The sequence below is a fragment of the Orcinus orca genome, chromosome 9, assembly GCF_937001465.1.
Source record: "Orcinus orca chromosome 9, mOrcOrc1.1, whole genome shotgun sequence".
NCBI classification, from domain to species: domain Eukaryota; kingdom Metazoa; phylum Chordata; class Mammalia; order Artiodactyla; family Delphinidae; genus Orcinus; species Orcinus orca.
Window position 1 is genome coordinate 41,824,567 of NC_064567.1, and position 7,835 is coordinate 41,832,401.

A 7,835-nucleotide genomic window follows, 5' to 3' on the forward strand; every position below is an offset into this window, starting at 1 on the left:
AACTGAGAAAAATATCTGAAACCCATCCTAAATATTAATTCCTTTGATAGCTAAAGAACTCTTAGAAATTGTTGGATACTTTCATTCATTCAACAAATATTTATTGAGTGCTTATTCTTTGACAGGCACTGTTGCAGGTGCTTGGGACATAAATGAACAAAAACTCATAAGTCTCTGCCATCAAAGATCTTACCTCTTCATGCAATTTATTTAAAAAAATGCAAATACTAATAAAAAAATGAACAAAACCTTTACCTCCATTAGCATTTAAAGAAATGTGAATACAAAACTTTTATCTTTATTTTTCACTATTTAAGTCAGTAGAGATTTAAAAAATTATTACACTCAATGTTGTCAAGGGTATGGGAAACACATACTCTCACACACTTCTGGAAGGAGAATAAATTGGTAGAAACGTTCTGGAAGGCTATTTGGCAATCTTAAGAAGGTTGACTAGCAATTCCTCTTTTAGGAATTTAGACCAAGTAAATAAACAGATAATTGCAAAAACAATTTAACCACAAGGATATTTATTGTAGAGCTATTTGTAAGAGCAAAAAAGTTGGAAACGATCTAAATTTGGCATATACACACAACATAAGAAATTATATTGTGCTCATTTCGGCAGCACATATACTAAAATATTGGAATGATACAGAGAAGATTAGCATGGCCCCTTGCACAAGACAAGGATGACATGCAAATTTGTGAAGCGTTCCATATTTTTCAAAAAATGGGCAGAAGACCTAAATAGATATTTCTCCAAAGAAGACATACAGATGGCCAATAGGCACATGAAAAGATGCTCATCGTTGCTAATTATTAGGGAAATGCAAATCAAAACTACAATGAGGTATCAATTCACACTGGTCAGAATGGCCATCATTAAAACATTTACAAATAAAAAATGCCGGAGGGGGTGTAGAGAAAAGGGAACCCTCTTGCACTGTTGGTGGGAATGTAAATTGGTACAGCCACTATGGAAAACAGTATGATTTCCTCAAAAAACTGAAGATTGAGTAGCCATATGATTCAGCAATCCCTCTCCTGGGCACATATCCAGACAAAACTCTAATTCAAAAAGACACATTTGGGCTTCCCTGGTGGCACAGTGGCTTAGAGTCCGCCTGCTGATGCAGCGGACACAGGTTTGTGCCCCGGTCCAGGAAGATCCCACATGCCGCAGAGCGGCTGGGCCCGTGAGCCATGGCTGCTGAGCCTGTGCGTCTGGAGCTTGTGCTCCGCAACGGGAGAGGCCACAACAGTGAGAGGCCCGCATACCACAAAAAAAAAAAAGACACATGCACCCTATGTTCATAGCAGCACTATTTACAACAACCAAGACATGGAAACAACCTAAATGTCCATCAACAGATGAATGGATAAAGAAGACGTGGTATATAAATACAATGGAGTATTACGCAGCCATATAAAAGGATGAAATAATGCCATTTGCAGCAACATGGATGAACCTAGAGATTATCATACTAAGAGAAGTAAATCAGAAAGACAAATACCATATGACATCACTTGTATGTGGAATCTAAAACATAACACAAATGAAACATATCTATGAAACAGAAACAGACTCACAGATACAGATAACGGACTTCTGGTTGCCAAGGCAGGGTGGGGATGGGGAAGGGAAGGATTGGGAGTTTGGGATTAGCAGATACAAACTCATGTATAGAATGGATAAACCACAAGGTTCTACTGTATAGCACAGGGAACTGTATTCAGTACCCTGTGATAAACCATAATGGAAAAGAATATGGAAAAGAATATATATATGTAATACTGAATCACTTTGCTGTACAGCAGAAATTAACACAACATTGTAAATCAACCATATTTCAATAAAATAAAAAAGAAATTATATTGTAGAAGAATATGTAGTAATACAGAAATACTGTTAAATGAAAACGCAGGTTGTGTTATATACTGAATGATTCAATTTTAAATGAAAAGTATATATATGTATGCGTACATATATATATATACACACATAATACTTTAAAAAGATGGAATGATAGACATTAAAATATTAAGGTTTTGTCTTAGTGGTACAATTTTAAATGCTTTCAATTTTCTTTCTTGTGATTTAGGTAGTATAGATTTCTTAATTTTAAAAAAAAAGGAGTACTGTATCTCTTTAAACGTATAGATTAAAGAAATCCATATACCTTAGAGAGTTTATATGTTGTTGGATCCTACTTAATTATTACAAATACATCCCCCACATTTTAAACTAATCCCCCTAACACTGCATTAATTCTCTCAGGCCTGAGCGCTGCCAGGAAAAATAGGATGTGACAGGTCTAGGATTAGGGTGAACCAGGTGAACTGAGTTGTTGAAGTGCAGAGTTGGATCCCATCTTTATTTTTGTTAATTGTGGATGTTTTGCATTAATTCTGGTTTTAAAAAATATTACATTAAAGTATTACTCTTCTTGAGTACTGAGAGTTTTGGCAACACCCCCGCCCCGCCCCCCAATTATGCACCCGAGGTGAGTGCCTCTTTCACCTCACCATATTCCCAGCCCTGCTCCCTGACAGCCCTCTGCACTCTCCACGTGCCACAAACAGCATCTTTACATGTGCTGCTCTGCCTCTTGCCTAGCAGCTGCAGTGCCCTCCTGGAAACCTCGAAGCAAACACTGGTGCTCTGGGTGGAGTGAGGAATGGCAGCAATCCCAGCCATTCATGGAGCACTTCCTTTGGCCTGGCCTCTGTGCAAAGCACTTTACTAGAATTATCTGAATCCTCACATAGCCTGATAGGTTGGGTAGCGGAGAATCCTATGCGTCCCCCAATACCATTCTTTCCTCTCAGTAACAGACTTTCCTAATTGCATCTGGGCACGTGCCCATCCAGAATACAGATCACATTTCCCAGGCTCTCTTGCAGCCAGAAGTGGCCATGTGATTAAGTTTGGGACAAAAGAAAGTAAGAGGGCTGTGCAATTTTGTGGGACATGTCTATAAAGGGGAAGGCCATTCCCTTCTTCTCACTTTGCCTGCTTCCTCTATGGAATATGTGTGTGAGGACTGGAGCTGCAGCATCCATTTTGACCCAGATATTAAAGCCACCATTAAAGATGGTAGAATGACTATGTGGTCATGTGGGATCTCCATACCAGGCCTGGACTGCTGGGTTACATGAGAGAGAAACAGACTTCTATCTCATTAAAACTATTGTTATCTTAGGTTTCACGGTACTGGCAGATCAACCTAATCCTAATTCATTCTGACAGATATTCTGATGAAGTTCCCTTTGTAGATGAGGAAACAATTCAGAGAAGTTGAGCACCTTTTCCAAGTCTGCACAGCTATTTAGTGACAGATCAAAATCTGAAACCAAGATGTCTGACTCCCATGCCCTAGCTCTTAATCCTATGCTATTAAAGTTCCCTGTTCTAGGAAGATTTCCAAACCTGAGCAAAGGGCTTGGAATCCTAGATTTTAGATGCTCATTCTTATGCTTTTCTCCAGATAAATCCTAAACCCTTCTGAGGCTTTAGCAGTTAAAAATGGCTCAGCAGGAGAACAAGAATTCCTTGTAAATGTCTTTCAGTTACTGCCCATACCTTGCTCTGTCCTCAGACCACTGAGTGACAACATCACTGTTTATTTGCACGGGTCCTTAAGGATCAGCCATTGTTGTTTCTCAGGACAAACGTTACTCTGCTCTTCCTACAATGAGTGGTGGGGCTAGGGATGGGGAAGGGCTGCATCTCGGCAGACACTTCAGAAATCCCACCACCTTAAGACAGTCTAATGGAAACCCAGTCCCAACCTTGGAACAATGTGTAGCCCTGTGGCATTTTGACATTGGGTGTCTCTGCACTGTCGAAGTAACACAGCATGTTGCCATGCGTTTATCCCCTTGGGTCAGGTCAATGCTAAAGTAAGTTCATCGCCTCTGCTTCTTCAATAACTGATGTCTGATGCATCAGTTGAATGAATTTCAGGCTTATAAGCGGTTCCCTGGATCTGCAGGCAAAAAGCTTTCACCATCTCTCCCCTCCCCCCACTAGTGACCAGTATCTCAGCATTAATGCATCTGATGGCACTGAGCCTCTGTGGCCTGAGCAAGGACAGTCGCCAAGCAGGGGTTGAAATCACATTTTTATATACATTATTACTTTCCCACAGCTTGGTTTCTTGCAGGCTTTTGATCTATTAGGTCACACCATTTAGTCTGGACTGAATCCTTGAATTACTTTATTTTTTCTTCCAAGACTCTTGTACTCATTAATCAAAATATTCATCTGTAGTGTTAATATAGCAGGTCTAAAAGTGTAACATTGCTTAGTGTGGAAGACAATATACATTCTCAACTGTAGATTTTGTGATTCTTTTGTGAATAATAATCATTGTTATTTTAGGAAAACCCTGAGTTTATCCAATTCTTGTTAGAATTTCCCTACCATAAAATGGAAGTGTGAAATCCAAACCTTCTTGTGAAGTAAACTCATACTATCATTTACACATGTCCAGTCATGGCATTAATAAAAGCAGATTATCTTGGATAAAACACATGGTTAGCCCTTAAAATAGATGTGAAAATAAGATTATAAATAATTGCTCTTCTTTACTGTGACTATTGGGTTGTATTTAGTGCCAAACTTTTTTTGACAGCTTCTAACGAGTAAGTGTATTATAATTGTTATCCAAGTACAAGCTGCCACTTCTGTGTCATGGCATTCCTCTTCCACAAACTGATGAAAGAAATGAAGCCATGAGGAATCTAAGTAGAACCAGAGGGATTTGTTAGGACAGACATTCTGATTCCTTCATTCTGCTTCTCACTTATTGTCAGACAACAAGTGAGTAAAGACCCACTAAAAAAATCAAAAGATCCATTCATCTTTTGACAAATAAAATAGCAGTTATCAGCACAATAGCTTAGTTTTGCAAGAGCTGCCCTAAATGTACTACTAACTGGTAAACTCTAAATTCCCTTGCATATATTCCAAGAGTGAGGGACAGGAGGAGGACGAAGAGAGTGAGGCCAAGCTACCTCCACTGTAACTGAGGAGGGGCTCAAGGACAGCAGGAGGGAAAGTTAATATCATCTCTTCCTGGACCAGCTGGGGTGCTTGTGTATTACACAGAATTTCCCAGAATTCCTTTCCCTGTGTGGTTCTGAGTTAGGATGGGCCACAAGAGACATCTGTGGCAATGACACTGCAGCCATACATTCCAAAGGCAGCTTGTGTCTCCCTTGCTGATGATCCGCTGGTTCACCTTGTCAGAGAAGTTCAGCTGCCAAGACAGAGGCTCCAGCTCCCATGGAATCTCCCTCTTCAGCTTCTCTGAGCCCTGGGCCATGAGCATGTGCAGTTTTGAGGGGAGGGGCACTGTCTTCTGCAGATCACCTGTGTCTACCAAGATTACAGGTGTGAGAGACAGACATGGGTTTCCAGCTTGTCCTCTTTCTCCTCTACTTCACAATCAGCCTTTCTCTCCCACTGCTGGCCCTGTGGCTCAACAGCAACGTCAGGCCCATCCACTCCATATACAAAGGCAAGCTCCATCTGGAGATTCCTTCACCAACCCCCCCCCACCCCCCGCCAATAGGGTGAGATTTAATCCTGTGCTGCCCAGTATAGTAGCCACTAGCCATTGTATGACTATTAACATTAAAACTGATTAAATTATATACAATGAAAACTTCAGTTCCTCAGCTGTGCTTCTGCCATATTTCACATGCATGCCTAGTGCCTATGTTATAAAACAGTGCAGATACAGAACATTTCCATCACCATTGGAAGTTCTATTGAACAGTACTGGTATAATTCTTTTCATAAATTCCTTATTTCATATCACTCTTAGGGATTCTTTTTCTCTGATCAAACCCTAACAGATACACCAGCATTTGGTAAAGACTGGTCTAGTCAGTGATTTTCAATTTTTTGTTTTCTTGAGCACCTATGATTGATAATGTTCACATGTGTGACAAATTTCCATGGCCCAACTCATATTTTGACAAAATTTCTAAAGAGGATTCCAAGAAAGAAAAGCAAATAGGTGAAATAGATGCAGCATTAATTAAAATTCCCTTAAGACACTGATGAAAGAAATTGAAGATGACACAAACAGATGGAAAGATACTGTGTTCATTGATTAGAAGAATTAATATGGTTAAAATAACTATTCTATCCAAGGCAATCTACAGATTCAATGCAATCCCCATCAAAATACCAATGGCATTTTTCACAGAACTAGAACAAATAATTTTAAAATTTGTATGGAAATACAAAAGACCCCAAATAGCCAAAAAAATCTTGAGAAAGAAGAGTTTGAGGTATCATGCTCCGTGACTTCCGACTATATTACAAAGCTACAGTAATCAAAATAGTAGGGTACTGGCACAAAACCAGACACATAGATCAATGGAACAGAATAGAGAGCCCAGAAATGAACCCATGCATTTGTGGTCAATTAATTTATGACCAAGGAGGCAAGAATATACAGTGGAGGAAAGACAGTCTTTCAATAAGTGGTGCTGGGAAAACTGGGTATCTATATGTTAAAGAATGAAATTAGGACAATTTCTAACACCACATACACACACAAAAAAAACTCCAAATGGATTAAAGACCTAAATGTAAGACTGGAAACATAAAAGTCCTAGAAGAAAACATAGACAAAACACTCTGACATAAATCATAGCAATATTTTTTTTGGATCTGTCTCCTAAAGCAAAGGAAACAAAACCAAAAATAAACAAATAGGACCTAATTAAACTTAAAAGCTTTTGCACAGCAAAGGAACCATTAACAAAACAAAAAGACAACCTAATGAATGGAAAAAATATTTGTAAATGATATGACCGATAAAGGGTTAATATCCAAAATATATAAACAGCTCATGCAACTCAACATCAAAAGAACAATCAATCTTATTTAAAAAGTGGGCAGAAGACCTGAATAGACATTTTTCCAAAGAAGACATACAGATGGCCACAGGCACATGAAAAGATGCTTAACAGTGTTAATCATCAGAGAAATGCAAATCAAAACCACAGTGAGATGTCACCTCACACCAGTCAGAATGGCTATACACAAAAAGACCACCAATAACAAATGTTGGTGAGGATGTGGAGAAAAGGGAACCCTTGTACACTGTTCGTGGAAATGCAAATTGGTGCAGCAACTGTGGAAAACAGTATGAGGGTTCCTCAAAAAACTAAAAATAAAACTACAATATGATCCAGCAATTCTACTCCTGGGTATATATCCAAAGAAAATGAAAACATTAATTTGAAAAGATACATGTATCCCAATGTTCATAGCAGCATTATTTACAATAGGCAAGATATGGAAGCAACCTAAATGTCCCTAAACAGATGAATGGATAAAGAAGATGTGGTAATATACACACACACACACACACACACACACACACACACACACACACACACACACACACAATGGAATACTACTCAGCCATAAACAAGAATAAAATTTTGCCATTTGCAACAACATGGATGGACATGGAGGTTATTATGCTACATGAAGTAAGTCAGACAGAGATAGATAAATACTGTATGACATCACTTATATTTGGAATCTAAAAAATAAAACAAACTAGTGAATATAACAAAAAAGAAGCAGATGCACAGAAAGCGAGAACAAACTAGTAGTTACCAGTGGAGAGTGGGAAGGGGGAAGGGGCAAGATAGGGATAGGGGAGTAAGAGGTACAAACTACTATGTATAAAATAAATAAGCTACAAGGATATACTGTACAGCACAGAGAACATGGCCAATATTTTATAGTAACTATAAATGGAGTATAACCTTTAAAAATTGTGAATCACTGTGTTGCA

The 7,835-nt window shown here is 38.7% G+C and overlaps 1 pseudogene; it reads left to right on the forward strand.

Annotated features, from left to right (window-relative positions):
* The first annotated feature begins 612 nt into the window (after positions 1-612).
* On the forward strand, positions 613-727 carry LOC117201375 (uncharacterized; annotated as a pseudogene).
* The last annotated feature ends 7,108 nt before the right edge of the window (positions 728-7,835 follow it).